Source organism: Chlorocebus sabaeus, chromosome 3 (assembly GCF_047675955.1).
Source record: "Chlorocebus sabaeus isolate Y175 chromosome 3, mChlSab1.0.hap1, whole genome shotgun sequence".
NCBI lineage: Eukaryota > Metazoa > Chordata > Mammalia > Primates > Cercopithecidae > Chlorocebus > Chlorocebus sabaeus.
Genome location: NC_132906.1, coordinates 79,774,311 through 79,792,941, shown reverse-complemented (window position 1 = coordinate 79,792,941; position 18,631 = coordinate 79,774,311).

Here is an 18,631-nt window from a genome sequence, read left to right as displayed (position 1 = left end):
TGGTAGCCTCTCCTAACACAGGTCCTGAGGCCTAGGAGGACAGAATGTTTTGTGGGCCAGACACAGGATCCCACTGCCCTTTGCAGCCTCAGGGCACTGCTCCTCACATCCCAGTCACTCTATCTTCAGCCATCGCTAGAAGAGGCCCAGGTGCAGCTCAGGACATTGCTTCAGAGGGTGAAAGCTGTAAGCCATGGTGGCTTCCATGTGTTGTTAAGCCTGAGGGTGCACAGAGTACAAGAGTTGAGGCTTGGAAGCCTCCACCTAGATTTCAGAAGATGTATGGAAAAGCTTGGATGTTTAGGTAGAAGACTGCTGCAGGGATGAAGCCCTCAGGGAAAACCTCTACTAGGGCAGTGCAGAGGGGAAATGTGGGGTTAGAGCCCCCATTCAGTGTCCCCACTGGGGCACTGCCTAGTGGAGCTGTGAGAAGAGGGCCACTATCTCCCAGACCCCAGAATGGTAGATTTACTGACAGCTTGCACTGTATGCCTGGAAAAGCCAAAGACACTCAACACCAGCCTGTGACAGCAGCCACAGGGGCTGTACCCTGCAGAGTCACAGAGGTGGAGCTTCCCAAGGCCTTGGGAGCCCACTCCTTGCATGAGTGTGACCTGGATTTGGGACATGGAGCCAAAGGAGATTATTTTTGAGCTTTAAGATTTAATGATAGCCCTCCTGGATTTTGGACTTGCATGGGCTCTATAGCCCCTTTCTTTTGGCTGAGTTCTCCATTTTGGAAAGGGAGTATTTACATGATGCCTTTACCCCCATTGTGTCTTGGAAGGAGCTAACTTATTTTTTTATTTTACAGGCTTATAGGCAGAAGGGAGTAGTCTTGTCTCAGATGAGACTTTGGACTGTGGACTTTTGAGTTAATGCTGAAATGAGTTAAGACTTTGGAGGACTGTTGAGAAGGATACTTGTGTTTTGTAATATGAGAAGGACATGAAATTTGGGGGGCCAGGGGCAGAATGGTGTGGTTTGGATCTGTCCCCACCATATCTCATGTTGAATTATACTCCCCATTGTTGGAGATAGGGCCTGGCGGGAGGTGGTTGGATCATGGGGACAAATTTATCATGAATGGTTTAGCACCATCCACTTGCTGCTATTCTTGTGATAGTGAGTTCTCGTGAGATATGGTTGTTTAAAATTGTGCAACACCTACCCTCTCACCTTCTCTTGCTTCTGCCCTAGCCATGATGATATGTGTGCTTCCCTTTCACCTTTTGCCATGATTTTAAGTTTCCTGAGGCCTTCCCAGAGGCTGAGCAGATGCCAACATCATGCTTCCTGTACAGCCTGAAGAACCATGAACCATTAAACCTCTTTTCTTTATAAATTACCCAGTCTCAGGTATTTCTTTATAGTAGTGTGAGAATGGACTAATACAATTTGACTTAGAATTTTTTATTTTACCATGGTATAAAAGTGGTGCACATGATGTAAAAGCTATACTTGAGTACCCATAAAATCCTCCTGTTTTTCACTTTTAGTATAATATTCAATAAATTGAGATATTCAACACTTTATTATAATACAGATTTTGTGTTGGATGATTTTGCCCAACCGTAAGTTAATTTAAGTGTTCTGAGCACGTTTAAGGCAAGGTAGGCTAAGCTATAATGTTTGGTGGGTTGGGTGTAATTAAATGCATTTGTGACTTCTGATATTTTTAACTTATGATGGTTTTCTTGGGACATAACCCCATTGAAGTTGAGGGGCATCTGGTTCTCCCACTATTGCTGAATTGGTATAATATTATCTTAACATGGATTGTGATAAGTTAAAAATATGTGCCATAAACCCTTAAAGCAATGGCTAAAAAAACAAAGAGTTATATTCATGACACATGAAAGAGATAAAAATGAATTAAAAAAAATGTAAAGAGGAAAAAGGAAACAAAGAACAAATAGGTCAAAGAGAAAATAAATAGCAAGATGGGTGATTTAAATCTAACCATATCATTAATCATATAATATTAAATGTAAATTGTCTAAACACACAATTAAAATGCAGATTTTTCAGATTAGATAAAAAATCCAACTATATCCTGCTTACAAAAAGTGCACTTTAAATATAAAGACAAAGCTATATTTAAACTAATAGGATGGGGCTGGACTCAGTGGCTCATGGCTGTAATCCTAGCACTTTGGGAGACTGAAGTGGGCAGATCACTTGAACTCAGGAGTTCAAGACCAGCTTGGGAAACATGGTGAAACCCTGTTTCTACTAAAAAATACATAAATTAGGTGGGCACGGTGGTATGCATCTGTAATCCCAGCTACTTGAGAGGCTGAGACATGAGAATTGCTTGAAATCTGGGAGATAGAGGTTGCAGTAAGCTGAGATCATGCCACTGCATTCCAGCCTGGGTGATAAAGTAAGACCCTTCTCAAAAAAAAAAAAAAAAAAAAAAAGGTAATGGAATGGAAAAAGATATTGTGCTAACATTAATCAAAAGAAAGCAGAAGTGGCTGTAATAGTATTTGCCAAAGTAGATTTCAGAATAAAGAAGACAACCAGAAATAGAACAGGTCATTCCATAGCGATAAAAGGGTCAATTCATCAAGAGGGCACAAGAAATTGTAAGTGTTTATGCACTGAATAGCAGAGATTTTAAAAAATAAAGTAAAAGGTGCATGATCTGCAAGAAGAAATCAACAAATCCACAACTAGGTTTTAATACCATTCTTTAAATAATTGGTTTGAAAAGGAGACAGAAAATCTTAAAGGATGTAGAAGACTTGAACAACACTATCAATCAACTTGACCTAATTGACATTAATAGAACACTCTACCCAACAATAGTAGAATATACTATGTAGAATATATAATAGTAGAATATGTAAAAGAAATTACATTTCTTTTTTCATGTCTGTATGGGACATTGACCACGGTAAACCAATTCCGGAATATAAAACAAGTCCTGGTATATTTATAAGAATTAAAGTAATACAAAGCATGTTCTGTCACTAAAACAGAAAAATATCTGGAAAGTTTTCAAAGATTTAAAAAGTAAATGTTGTACTTTTAAATAATAAATTAGTCAAAGTAGACATTAAAAGGGAAATTAAAAAATATTTTTACTTGAATGAAAATGAAAACCTAACACGCCAATATTTGTGGCATGCTGCTAAAACAGTACTTAGAGGGAAATTTTTAGCAGTCAGTAAAAGAGAAGAAGGAATTCAAATCAATAACCTCAACTTCCACCTTAAAAAGCTAGGGAAATAAATGTATATTTAATCCAAAAGAAGCAGAAGAAAGGAAATGATAGGAGTAAGAGTAGAAATAAATGAAACTGAAAAAAGTCACAATGAAGGCTAAAGTACCTCCACCTTGGATGTTAGTCCTCCACGTTGACTTTTGATTAACTGCAGTTTTGGGAATGCCTCTGAGATTTCTACTTTACTTTCAGTTCCTTATGCATGAGCACAAAATTTCTGTAAATCTTGCCCTTAGGTGAAAACGAACTGGATGTTATAGCATAAATTATAGGCTATAAGGTACATATTTTTTTCTCCTACAAAGAAGACTTTAATTGTCCTGCACATTCCCTCTGGAGCACATATACCCTTTCCTTATTGTATGTAAGTCCCAGGCCTGGGGAGCCCCAGCATGGAGTTCTACCTGTCTTGTGGCTGCCCAAGACTACATTTCTGTTTGTTAGTTCCCCAGTAAATAACCTTCTACCAACCAGCTGGATTTGTCTGCCTTGTTCTTTGGTTTCTTGGCTCCTTCTGCGTTTGGGAGTCATTTTGCATATATGGACCTTTCACAAATCAATTACTGAAACCAAAAGTTAGTTCTCTGGGAATATCGATAATGTTGATAATCCTCTAGCAAGACTGATCAGGAAAGAGAAAATGAGAGAGGTGACATCACCACAGTCTCTACAGGGATTAAAAGGATAAGAAGAGAATACTGTGAACAACTTTATGGTAATAAATTTGACAACTTAGATGAAATGGTCAAATTTCTTTAAGGATACACTTACCAAATCTTACTTAGGATGAAATATATAACCTGAATTTCTTTATGTCTATTACATAAATTAAATTTGTATTTAAAAACCTTAAAGCAAAGAAAACTCTCATACCAGATACTTCACTGGTGAATTCTGCAATTTAAGGAATGATTAAAATTCTATAAATTTTCTTCCAGAAAATTTAAGAGGATTATGATGCTTCTCAACTGTTTCTTTGTGGCCAGTATTCCTCTCATACCAAAACCCAGGCAAAGACATTGTAAGGAAAAAAATATAGGTCAATGTCCTGATGAGCACAGATGCAAAAATTCCTGAAAAATGTTTAGCAAATAAAATTCAGCAATACACACAAGAGGGTTTGTCCGGGTGGAGTTTATCCCAGGAATGCAAGGTTGGTTTAATGCTTGAAATCATCCAGTGTATCTCACCATATTAACAAAAAAATTAGTCTGTCAAGCAAGTGATATCTGTTGCCTAATGTCAGGAGTAGAAGTCTGAGCACTTCTGCCCACTGCCTCTTGGTATTGGAGCCACCAAGGAAAATTCAATTCAGTCAAGCACTGGATGGAACAATGCTTTATTCACACGAGAAGAGACAGAGCAAGATCAGTTTCAGTAGTTGGTGTCAGTCTCCATGGCCAGTGGGTCTCTCCTGGCAGCTGGCCTGCACACATGCCTTTTGTACTGCAGCAGAAGGACCCTGACCCCTCCCTGCAGAAAACAGATATAAGTGGGATTAGCCAAGTACCATTTGATACACACACTTAAGCAGAACAAAAAGCACACACTGGGTCTGAAATAGGGAAAGATATTTCCACACAAGGCAACAAGCTCAGCACAGGCTGTGAAGACTCTTAATACTTTGGTAAGAAAGTATTCCAGGCCCAGGGCCCATTCTTACACAGTCAAATAGGAGACAAAAGACTACACACAGGAGACTGCCTTTCCCAACAGACAAACCCTTTGGTCATCTCAGTAGGTGTACAAAAACATTTAACAAAATCTAATACCCATTCCTGATGTGAACTTCTAGCAAACTAGAAATAGAAAAGAAATTCCTCAACATGATAAAGGAAATCTAAGAGAAACCAACAGCTAACATTTGTGATAGTGAAAGACTTATTGTTTGTCCTTTAGGTCAGGAGAAGGTGAATGTCTGCTTTCATCACTTCTATCCAGCATTATACTGGAGGTCTACAACAGTGCAATGAGGCAAGAAAAAGGAAAGGCACCCAGATGGTGAAACTGTCTTTATTTGCAAATAGAATAATCAGTTAAATAGAAAATCAGATGGAATCTACAAAAAAGCAACTAGAACTAATAAATAAGTTTAGGAAAGTTGTATGGTACAAGATCAATACTTAAAAATTAGTTCTATTTCTGTAAACTAGGAATGAGCAATCCAAAACTGAACTATAAAACAAATTAGCACCTAAATGTTAACTACTTAGGGATAAATCTGACAAAAGATATTTAATGCCTGTACATTGAAAACTGTAACATGTTCTGAGAAAAATCAAAGAAGACCCAAATAAATATATTTATAGGTCAGAAGAATCAATGTTGCTATGATGTCAGTTCTTAAATTGATCTCTAGATTCAACACAATCCCAAACAAATCACAGCATTAATTTTTGTAGACATATACAACCAGATTCTAAAATGTTTACAAGTGCAAAGGGCCCCAAATAGGCAGAATGACTTTAACACAAAACTAAGATGGGGGGATAACACTACCTGATTCAAGAGTTATAAAATTATAATAAGACAGTGTAGTATTAGTGCAAAGATAGACATATTAAAGAAATAGAATAGGAAGTCCAGAAATAGATCCATGCATATGTGGACAATTGTCTGCAACAATAGTGCAAAGGTGATTCAGAGGAGAAAAGGTACCTTTGCTTGAGCCTGGGAGGTACAGGCTGCAGTAAGCCATGATCATGCCGCTACACTCCAGCCTGGGTGACAAAGTGAGACCTCACCTCAAAAAAATTAAATAAATCAATACAATTTCTTTCTATACTCCTCCAGTCCACTGTTTACTCCTGCAAAATCTGAATGCCTGGGTCTCCCTGGGCTCTCAGCATTATCTCCTCAATTCAGGGAGTCCATGGACTTCTCCACCTGGGTCACCCCTTGCTAGACCCTGGAAACTTGGGAGGAAGTAAGCTAGGAGACCACAGGGCTCATTTCATTGACTGCCCGACTCCCAGGGATCACCTTCCTTCATTGCCTGATGTCCAGTGTCTTCAAAGCTACTGTTTTACGTATTTTGTTGCTTTGTTTTTCTTGTTTTTGTTTAGGTGAGAGGGTGACTTTGTTTTCTATTTATTACTCCGCTATGGGCAGAAGTGAAAGTCTTATTTTTGCTTTTTAAAAGATGAGTGAGCAATGTTCCTGCTTCCTGTAGTCTCTGAAAAAGTATAGATATTATTGGAATTCAAACCTGGAAGATTTGTGGGAATTCACATTGGAAAACTTCAGAACTGATACCTTTTTTTCAGGAAGAGATCATTTGACAAAAAATTTTAATTTATTCTAAGGATACAGATCTGTGAGGACAAGATTTCTGTTATGATATCAAGTTTGGTAATTTAAATTTTCTTAAGAAGTACTCATTTTACTCATATTTTCAAATTTATTTACAGAGCTATAGACAGAGTTAAGACTCTTAAGTCTTTAATTTATTCTGTATCTGTGGTACTCTTCTGTTTGCAATTACTATTTTTTCTTTCCTCCTTCTTTCTCCTTGAAAAAAAGGCTAAATACAGCTTCATTTTTTTCTTTTTTTTTTTTTTGAGATGCAGTCTCGCTCTGTCGCCCAGGCTGGAGTGCAGTGGCCAGATCTCAGCTCACTGCAAGCTCCGCCTCCCGGGTTTACGCCATTCTCCTGCCTCAGCCTCCCCAGTAGCTGGGACTACAGGCGCCCACCACCTCACCTGGCTAGTTTTTTGTATTTTTTAGTAGAGACGGGGTTTCACTGGGTTAGCCAGAATGGTCTTGATCTCCTGACCTTGTGATTCACCCGTCTCGGCCTCCCAAAGTGCTGGGATTACAGGCTTGAACCACCGCACCCAGCCCATTTTTTCTTAAGAAAATAATAGCTCGTGTGTACTTATCAATTATATGAGATCTCTTTTTTAATGTAGTAATTTATGTTTTTCTTTTCCTTTTTTCTACTTTCCCTTGGCTTACTTTGTTACTTTTTTTAATTTCTTGAGTCAACTCCTTAATTAATCCATTTATATTTTTTCTTGTTTCATAGGGATGTATTTCAGATATCCATATGTGCATAGTATAAGCAAATGCTGAGAAAAATAATTTGCTCAGAGAAATTCTGATTTATCAAATGAGGCATTCAAATTTGGCATCATTAAATGCCATTAAGATTTGTTCCTCCAAGGTTTCCAGGACGAAAGAATCTCTAGTTAAACAAAGCAAACTTGTAATGTATATATCTAAATTGATAGTATATGTAAAGTGACATCTATTTGTTGCTGTAAAATTTAAGAAAATTTATGACATTATTTCCTTGTATATAGGAGACCTTTAGTAGACTTACTTTAAAAAAATAAAATAACTGATGTGCATGGCTAGCTCATAGGCATTGGGGAAAGTGTTTGACAGGGCCTGTTATTTTACATAGCTTAGCAGACCAGGGAGCTGGGAAAGAGACTAGTAATTTGTGTAAATAATTCAGGGATCTCCTGGGTGGTAAGAAACTGAGACCCCTAAAACCTTCTTTCTGTGTATTAGTTCGCTAGGGCTACTATAACAGAGTACTACAAACTAGGCGTCTTAAACAAAAGAAACTTATTGTCTTATCGTTCTGGAGGCTAGAAGTCCAATATCAAGGTGTTGGCAGGGCCATCCTACCTCTGAAGGTGCTATGGAAGAATCTGTTCCATGCCTCACCTGGTTATGCTGGTTTGCTGGCAATTTTTGACATTCCTTGGTTTACAGGAGGGTCATCCTGATCTCTTTATTTTTACATGGTGTTCTTCCTGTGTGCATGTGCCCACATGTTGCCCTTTTATGAGGACACCAGTCATATTGGATTAGGGGCCCACCTACTATAGTATGACCTCATCTTAATTAATTATATCTGCAATGACCCTATTTCCTAATAAGGCTACATTCCGAGGTACCAGAGGTTGGGATGTCAACATACAAATATTAGGGGAACACAAATCAACTCATAAAATCCTAAGTCTCATAGTTAAGAGAAAGCTATTGGGGTTGACCAGATGGGTTCTGTTCAAGGCCCTTTTTCAGGAAAGTCTTGGAAATTGATATGGTCAGTGGGATGAAGGCAGGCCAGAGTGAGGAGGGAGGAAGGGAGGACAGTGGTTCTGAGTCTGAAGGTGTCAGCACTAATGCGTGCTTTGACCTGGCTTTCTGGAAGGAAAACCTGTGCTCAAAAGCATGTTGTGACTTACAAAAGCTGTTAACTTAGAAGAGGGCCCTGGCTAATTTGGAACTTGGGCTTTTGCATTGCTCCCTGGGTAGCAGTTAATATAGGAGGGACTTAGCATGAGTTATGTGATACTATTGGAGTAGAAGGGTACCTACACCATTCTCTTGCTAAAACTCTGAATCAGTTATTGCTGCATAACAGATTGTGTCCTAACTTAGCTCATGATTCCATGGATTGTCAGTGTGGCCTTGTTTCAGCAGGATGGTTCTTCCACTGGTCTTGTCTGACCTCTCTCATGTGGCTGCACAGCTGGGTCACCTGGGTGTGTGTCTTAATCTGCTCAGGTGACTATAACAATGCCATGGACTAGGTGACTTATCAACCACAGAAATTTGTTTCCTACAGTTCTAGAGGCTGGAAAGTCCATGATGAAGGCACCAGCATATATGGCATCTGGTGAAGTCTCACTCTCTAGATGATAGATGGAGACTTTTTTGCTGCATCCTTCCATGGTGGAAGGGGCAAGGGAGTTCTCTGAGGCTTCTCTTATAAGGGCATGAATTTCATTCATGACCCATTAGGTCCCCCCCATGATCTAATTACTCCCTAAAGGCCTGACCTTTTAATACTATTGCACTGGGGACTAGATTTCAGCATATTAGTCTGGGGAACACAAACATTCTAGCATTCCACCCCTAGACCACTTAAAACAATGTCCTTCTTGCATGCAAAATACATTCATTCTAATCCAATAGCCCCCAAAGTCTTAACTTGTTCTAGCATCAGCTTTAAAGTTTAAGTCCAAAGTCTTATCTAAATGTCACTTATATCAGATATAGGTGAAGCTCAAGGTACTATTCATTCTGAGAGAAATTGTTCTTCAGCTGTGAACCTGTGAAATCAAACATGCTATTTGCTTCCAAAATACAATAGTAGGAGAGGCATAGGATAGACATTCCCATTTCAAAAGGGAGAAACAGGAAAGAAGGAAGGGATGACAGGTCCCAAGCAAGTCCAAAACCCAACAAGGCAAATAGCATTAAAGCTTAGGGCTCCGAAGTCATTTTTGATTCAACATTTGTTTTGCCTCCCACCCCCAGTGGGACAGGGGTCCAGCCTCTGCAACATTGCCAGGCAGGTGTTGAGCATCCAAGGCTGTGGGTGGCCCTACTTTCATGGCTCCACTAGGCATTGCCCTACTAGGCATTGCCCTTTTGGGGGCTCTCTGTTGTGATTCCCTGATGGGGCTGAAAGGCTCTTCAGGGCATCCTTTGAAATCTAGGTGGAGGCAGCCATGTCCCCACAGCCCGTGCACTCTGCACATCTATGGAGATGACACTGTGTGGTGGCTGCCAAGTTTTACTGCCCATGCCCTTTAGAGGGGAAGCCACTGTGCCTTGAATCATACCTCTGCCCCCTGGAGCCACACCTGAGGCTGCCAAAGAGCATCACACCAGAATCTGGGGAGCAGAGACTTGAGGTGGTGAAAGCATTAAGCAAGTAAACTTGAGCAAGCACTCAGTGAGGCTCTGTAGAAGCTCAGGGCCCCTCTTTTGACATTGTTCTGTCCCCTACATTTTGTCACTCTTGGCAGGTCATGGAGGGCAGCACTGATAATGTCCAAAATGCCCAGAGGTCATGTGTCCATCATTTTGATAAATATCACCTGGGTAATTCATAGTCATCTGTTTATCAAAAGATTGCCTGGCCACAACCTTAGTATTCTCTCCAGAACACGTTTTCTCCTTTTACCCCATAAAGATAGGCTGAGGATTTTCCAAGTCATTCAGTTCTGCTTTCTTTTTGATTATGAAATTGATTTTATTGTTTTTCTCTTCTTGCATTTCACCATAAGCACTCAATAGAAGCCACGCTACTCCTTCAATAGTTGGCTTAGATATTTCCTCAGCCAGATGTCCGATTTCATTGTTCACAAATTCTATCTTCCATGAAACACAAGGGCACACACACAATTCAGCCAAGTTCTTTGTCACTGTATAACAAAGCTGAGCTTCCAATATTATGAGTTTCCAATATTATGTTCCCTATTTCCATCTGAGACCTCATCAAAATGGCCTTTACTGTCCATATTTCTATGAATTTTTTGCTCATGAACATTTAGATATTCTCTAAGAAGACTGAGGCTTTCTCTACATCTTCCTCTTCTTTTGAGCTCTCATTAGAACCTCCCTTTAAGGTATCTTCATGGCAATGTAGGATTTTTCTAGCATACATTTCAAAATTCTTTCAGTCTCTACCCATTAACCAGCTTCAAAGCTGCTTCCACATTTTTGGATATCTGTTGTAGTAATACCCCCACTCCTCAGTACCAATTTCTGTCTTAGTTCATTTAGGCTGCTATAACAAAAATGTCATAAAGTGGGTAGCTTATAAACAACAGAAATTTATTTCTCACAATTTTGGAGGCTGAGAAGTCCAAGGTCAGAGCTCCGGCATATGTGGTGTCTGGTGAGGGTCTGTTACTCATAAATGGTAATTTCTTTTTGTGTATTCACATGGTGGAAGGGGCTTGTTAGCTCTGTAGGGCCTCATTTATAAGGGCACTGATTCCATTCACAAAGGCTCTGCTCCCACGACTTAATCACCTCTACAGGTCCCATCTCTTGATACAATCGCGTTGGAGATTAGGTTTCAACATGTGAATTTTGGAGGAACACAAACATTCAGCCCATAGCAGGGTGGGTCACCTGGGGGTTTGTCAGTCCCAGGGCTCACTCACATGTCTGGTTGTTGGCCCTGGTGGTGTGTGCAATAGGGCTATGTCTGTCCAGTATGACTCAGCTGTCCCAGACTACCGGGGGACTGTATTCCAGAAGCAGCAAGAAATGATGAGATCAAAATAAGCAAGCACTGTTCAAGTTTCCACACTTGTGTCCCATGGGCCAAAGCAAGTCATATGCCAAGGCCAGATTCAAAAGAAGGAAGAATATCAATTCCACCTCTTTATGGGAAGAGATGCAAAGAATTTATGGCCAGTATTATAATTAAACCCAAGATTGTTTAGCAAAACATACCGCTGGGGAGTGAAACCTGGACCAGGAATGGTTTCACTTTCTCATGGCTGAGGGTAAGAGTGGGGATGGGAGTGAGATTGCAACGTTGGTTACTCAACACTGGTTACTCATGACCAAGGTAGTCCACATGAAGCTGTTTAGGGAAACCTGAAGACTACTTTTTTCAGATATTCCTGGTCCCTCTATACCTCTTGGAATTCTGTGAGCATTTGGTACACGGATCCCTGCCACTTATAGATTCACCCCAACTCTATCCCTTACGATATCCTGGGGAACCTCTCCTTGCATCCTCCCCTGATCCAGCCCTGCTCTAGGACAGGCCCTTGTTATCTTACTCTCTGTAGCTGCAGCTCTCTCTTTGAGGGTTGCTTGGCAGCTTTGCCTTCAGGCCTTAAAATGAGACACTGTAAATAATAGAAGGAATTTGGACTCATAACATGCCTACGTTCTCGCCTGGGCAAATGACAATACTTTTCTATTTTTTCAGACTCCTATAGGAGCAAGACCAAAAATCACAAATTAATATCTCAATAAATTATTCTGCCACATTTGTTTATCCATTAAATGTTGGAACTGTTTATCTTCCTTTTAAATTACACCTGAGCTCTGTAGAAAAGAGTACTTTGTCTTGCAAAATTTATCATCATGAAATTACTTGGCACAGCTCCTCTAGAAATGTCAGGTTTCTGAGTTAGTAAATACAGCATCAGAATAGAATGACTTTTCTTTATGAGGTATGTAGAACTCTGTCATTTGGATTAAGTAGAAATATCCATTAGCAAACACAGGTGCCTAGACAGGCACTTAAAATATTAACAAAAATTCTTTTAACATTGGGAAACTTCAATAGCATGTTTTTGTTTTTGTTTTTGTTTTTTAAATACAAAGGAATGTTCAGTTTCTAACCCTCCCTCCTTTTTTTTTTTCTTGTAAAATAACAGAAAAGTTATCCAAGGATATTACCATACATACTCTTCAGCATCTAGAATAAACCCTAAATTCTCTTCTCTTGGATTCTAGATGTATAGAATGTCTATAATTACTAGGGCCACCATAAACAGTTGTGTAGACTCCCGAGGCTGTGGGGCTTGTCCATCCAGAGGGATGGAGACCCTTTTCTAATTCTCTAGTGCTGGCTCAATAATGAGAAGTAGAGATGATGGCAGTAAAGCAAGAGCATTTGAGCGTGTATGAATTTATATTTGTGTGTTCAATAGAACTGTGTGTGTTTTTTGGGCTGGTATCAATGTTCGTTTCTCTTTCCTTTGGAGGAGAAACTCTGAGAGAGCTGGAACAGTGTCTCATTGAGTGCTGTGCCTGGAGGGTGGTTAAATAATGAGCCACCATTCAGAACATTACACTGGGCCCTGTGTGGGCTAAGGAGTGGGGGTGCAGTGTAAATAGAGCAGCTGTCACAAACGAGCCAATGATAATCTATTGATTGATGTCAAAACCATAGCTGGCCATGCGTCATCCTCATCTCCAATGTGGGCCATCAACCTTGTCAAGACCTCCCTTACACACTTCCTTCTTCCTTTTCTCTCTCCCTTTTACCTTCCCCTTTACCTCCATTCCTTTTCCTTTACTCCTGAAAAGATCACGTCAAAGCAGATGCTGATCAAAAATATATTTGAGAACTCGCTACAGGAACTTACAATCCAGTGGATAGAACTGAGCCTGTCAGTTTCCCCGTAAGCCCAAATCAAATTGTTTCCATCAAAGACTCTTCAGAGCTTGCACAGTCAGAGACTCAAATAAATCAACCTCATCTAGTTTCTGGTAGTGTTTAAGACACGTTAGAAAGGCAGGATATGCCAATGCACTTCTGAAGGAGTACAAAAGATATTGTGTCTTGGGGTTTGTGTTACTGAAAACGGCAAAATAAAAACGTTAATATACACAGATACATGGTCTAACCTAGATCATGGACTTAGTGTTTTTGAATTTTGACAGAAAACTCTTTTTATAGGCTATTCTAAAATAGTAGTTTATGTATTTTGGGGCCAGGTGAATAAATGTATACTTGGGAGACGGAATACAGAACAGTGAAAAATTTGGCTATTGCTTATTTAAATATTTCTTCCCTCCCATTGTTAGTAGGTACAATTTTCTCTGGAATAGTCCCTCCCCTGTGCTTTTCTTTCCTACTCCCTGCCCTGACCTATTTTTCATCTTCTCATTTTCCTATCTACCCTTTTACTAACTCCAAATTTTATCTTGTATTACTCCTACCCCAAAGGCCAGATTGTGGAATGAGTTGGGAGCATGATCTGAGTTGCATAAGGTGGTTGTGGGGGTGACCCTGCCTGTGTGCTGTCTCACCTTAAGAAGAAGGTTTACCCCTGTCCATCAGGTAACTACACTGTGAGCATGTGGGCCACAAACAGTCTAACACTTGGGCTTACACATAGAAAACAGGTTCTGGTCTTAAAATCCCAGGCCGTCTGTGTTTAAAATATGGGAGACTAAAATCAAATGAAAGAAAAAATCTCTGCGGGTAGAATTGTGATCATTGTGACTATTGCAATTACGAGTGAGTATGCTGCAATCAGATATATTCTGGTCTTCTTGCTCTTTGAAAATCATTGGTAAGATGATATGGATTGTCTAAAAAAAGACAAAGGGGGGCGTGATAAAAGGAATAGTCTAACAGGAAAATATCATAATCATATATATTATATGCACCTAACACTGAAGTTCTCAAATTTATAAAACAATGACTACTAGACCAAGAAATGAGATAGACAGCAACACAATAATAATGGGGGACTTCAATACTCCACTGACAGCACTGGACAGGGCATCATGAGAGAAAGTCAACAAGAAAACAATGGACTTAAACTATACCCTATAACAAATGAACTTAACAGATATTTACAGGCCATTCTACCAAGCAACTGCAGAATATACATTGTTTTCTTCAGCACATGGAACATTTTCCAAATAGACCATATGATAGGTCACAAAACAAGTGTCAGTCAATTAAAAAAAAAACTGAAATTATGTCAAGTATCCTCTTAGACCACAGTGGAATAAAATGGGAAATTAACTACAAAAGGAACCCTCAAAGCTACACAGATACATGAAAATTCAATAATCTGCTCTTGAATAATCTTTGGATCAAAAGTGAAATCAAGATGGAAATTAAAAATTATTCGAGCTGAATGATAATACTGACACAATTTATCAAAACCTCTGTGATACAGCAAAAAGCTGTGTTAAGAGGAAAGGTCATAGCATTAAATGCCTATATCAAAAAGTCCGAAAGAGAACAAATAGACAGTCCAAGGTCACACCTCAAGGAACCAGAGAGATGAGAAGAAAACAAATCCAAACTCAGCAGAAGACAAGAAATAACAAATATCAGAACAGAACTAAATGAAATTAAAACAAAAAAATTATTAAAGATAAATGAAACAAAAAGCTGCTTCTTTGAAAAGATAAATAAAATTGATAGACCATTGGTGAGATTAACCAAGAGAAGAAGGAAGATCCAAATAAGCTCAATTAGAAATGAAACGAGAGATATTACAAATGATACCGCAGAAATACAGAAGATCATTGAAGGCTACTATGAACACCTTATGCACACAAACTAGAAAATCTAGAGGAGACAGATTTATTCCTGAATATATTCCTTGAAATATACAACCCTCCCAGGTTAAATCAGGAAGAAATAGAAACTGTGAACAGACCAAAAACAAGTAGTGAGATTGAAACGGTAATAAAAAATTGCCAACAAAAAAAGTCCAGGACCAGATGGATTCACAGCTGAATTCTATTAGACATTCAAAGAAGAATTGGTACCAATCTTACTGAAACTATTCCAAAAGATAGAGAAAGAGGAGATCCTTCCTAAATCATTCTATGAAGCCAGTATCACCCTAATTTCAAAACCAGGAAAGGACATAACAAAACAAACAAACAAACAAACAAAAGACTACAGAGCAATATCCCTGATGAACATAGAGGCAAAAATCCTCAACAAAATACTAGCCAACTAAATCCAACAGCATATCAAAAAGATAATACACCATGATCAAGTGGATTTCATACCAGGGATGCAGGGATGGTTTAACATATGCAAGTCAATAAATGTGATACATCACTTAAACAGAATTAAAAACAAAAATCATATGATCATATCAATAGAAAAAGCATTTGACAAAATCCCTTGTCCCTTTATGGTGAAAACCCTCAGGAAAATTGGCATAGAAGGGACATACCTCAAGGTAATAAAAGCCATCTACGACAAACCCACAGGCAATATTATACTGAATGAGGAAAAGTTGCAAGCATTCCTTCTGAGAACTGGAACAAGACAAGAATGCCCACTTTCACAACTTCTGGTTAACACAATACAGAAAGTCCTAGCCAGAGCAATCAGACAAGACAAAGAAAGGGCATCCAAATCAGTAAAGAGGAAGTCAAACTGTTGCTGCTTGCTGATGATATGATCGTATACCTAGAAAACCCTAAAGACTCAGCTAAAAGGCTCCTCGATCTGATAAATGAATTTAATGAAGTTTCAGGATACAAAGTTAATGTATACAAATCAGTAGCATTGCTATACACCAACAATGACCAAGCTGGGAAGCATATCAAGAACTCAATCCCTTTTACAATAGCTGCAAAAAAATTTTTTTAATACTTAGGAGTATATCTAATCAAGAAGGTGAAATATCTCTACAAGGAAAATTACAAAACTGCTGAAAGAAATCATTGACAACACAGACAAATGGAAACACACCCCATGCTTATGGATGGGTAGAATCAATATTTTGAAATGACCATACTACCAAAATCTATCTACAGGTTCAATGTAGTTCCCATCAAAGTACCATCATCATTCTTCACACAGCTAGGGAAAAAAGTCTTAAAATTCATGTGGAACCAGAAAAAGAAACCACATAGCTGAAACAAGACTAGGCAGAAAGAACAAATCTGGAAGCATCACATTACCTGACTTCAAACTATACTACAAGTCTATAGTTACCAAAACAGCATGGTACTGGTATAAAAATAGGCACACAGACCAATGGAACAGAGTAGAGAACCTGGAAATACAGCCAAATACTTACAGCCAACTGACCTTCAACAAAGCAAACAGAAACATAAAGTGGGGAAAGGACACCCTGTTCAACAAATGGTGCTGCGATAATTGGCAAGCTGCATGCAGAAAGATGAAACTGGATTTTGAATGTTCACCTTATACAAAACTCAGCTCAGGATGTATCAAAGACTTAAATCTAAGACTTGAAACCATAAAAATCTAGAAGATAACATCAGTAAACCTCTTCTAGATGTTGGCTTAGGTAAAGACTTAATGACCAACAATCCAAAAGCAAATACAACAAAAACAAAAATAAATACATGGGACATAATTAAACTAAAAAGCTTCTGCACAGCAAAATAAATAACCAGCAGAGTAAACAGACAACCCATAGAGTGGGAGAAAATATTTGTAAACTCTTCATCTGACAGAGGACTAATATCTAGAATCTATAAGGAACTCAAACAAATGAGCAAGAAAAAACAAAAACAAAACAAAAACAAATAGCCCCATCAAAGTGGGCAAAAGACATGAATAGACAGTTCTCAAAAGAAGATATACAAATGGCCAGTGGCCAACAAACATTAAAAAATGCTCAACCTCACTAATTATCAGGGAAATGCAAATTAAAACCACAATGAGGTGCCACCTTACTCCTACAAGAATGACCATAATTAAGAAATCAAAAAATAATAGATGTTGGTGTGGATGTGGTAAAAAGGGAAAACTCTTACACTGCTTGTGGGAATGTAAACTAGTATAACCACTATGGAAAAGAGTATGGAGATGTCTTAAAGAACTAAAAGTAGAACTACCATTTGATCCAGCAATCCCACTACTGGGTATCTACCCAGAGGAAAATAAGTCATTATATGAAAAAGACACTTACACATGCATGTTTATAGCAGCACAATTTGCAATTGCAAAAATATGGAACCAGCCTGAATGCCCATTGACCAATAAATGGATAAATAAAATGTGATATGTATACACCATGGAATATTACTTAGTCATAAAAGGAATGAAATAATAATGGCATTCACAGCAACCTAGATGGAGTTGGATACATTTATTCTAAGTGAAGTAACTCAGCAATGGAAAACCAAACAGCCTACATTCTCACTCATAACTGGGAGCTAAGTTGTGAGGATGCAAAGGCTTAAGAATAATATAATGGACTTTGGCGATTCAGGAGGGAGGTGAAGGATAAAAGACTACACATTGGGTAGAGAGTACGCTGCTCAGGTGATGGGTGCACCAAAATCTCAGAAATTACCATGAAAGAACTTATCCACCTAAAAAAAAAAAAAAAAACACCTGTTCCCCAAAACTATTGAAAAAAAAGTTGAACCCCCCTCCCTCCCAAAGATGACATGGACTGTCTGAGGAAAGCTTGAGACAAATAAATGAAATTTCTTGCTGATTTCACATGGTGGGTCATGTAAAGGGACCACCAATGAGTTCCCTGCATTGCTGGTGAGAATACTTATTTTCACTTGGATTGTGCTGTTCCCTAATTCTGGGATACTCATTCCTCTTCTCTTTACCGAATTAACTCTTATTCATACTTCTCTTCAGTTAAATGTTATCATCTCAGAAGAGACTTCCCTGACTACTTATTCTAAAGCAGTTCCTGTATATTGTTTCCTAACATTTTCTTTTATTCTTTAGAGCACTTACCTCTGTTGGTATTTATTTGTGTTTGTTTGTTATTTTCTACTGCAATGTAAACGCCACTGGATAAGAGGCCATTTCTGATTGGTTTATCAAAATATACCCAGCTCCTAGTCAGGTGCCTGATACAAAATTGAGACTTGGTAAGTTTTTAGATGCCACAGTCTGATAGGGACTTGTTCTACATAATAGAATATTAGAAATCTATTTACAGTAACATATATTTCAGAATTTGATTGTCTTAAAATTCTTAGGACTCATCTTAGGACTGAATAATTTAAATACTATGTTAGTGTTTGTGATGGTTAATACTGAGTGTCATCTTGATTGGATTGAAGGATATAAGGCATTGATTCTAGGTGTGTCTGTGAGGGTGTTGCCAAAGGAGATTAACATTTCAGTCAATGGACTGAGAAAGGCAGAGCCATCCTTAATCTGGGTGGGCACCATCTAATCAG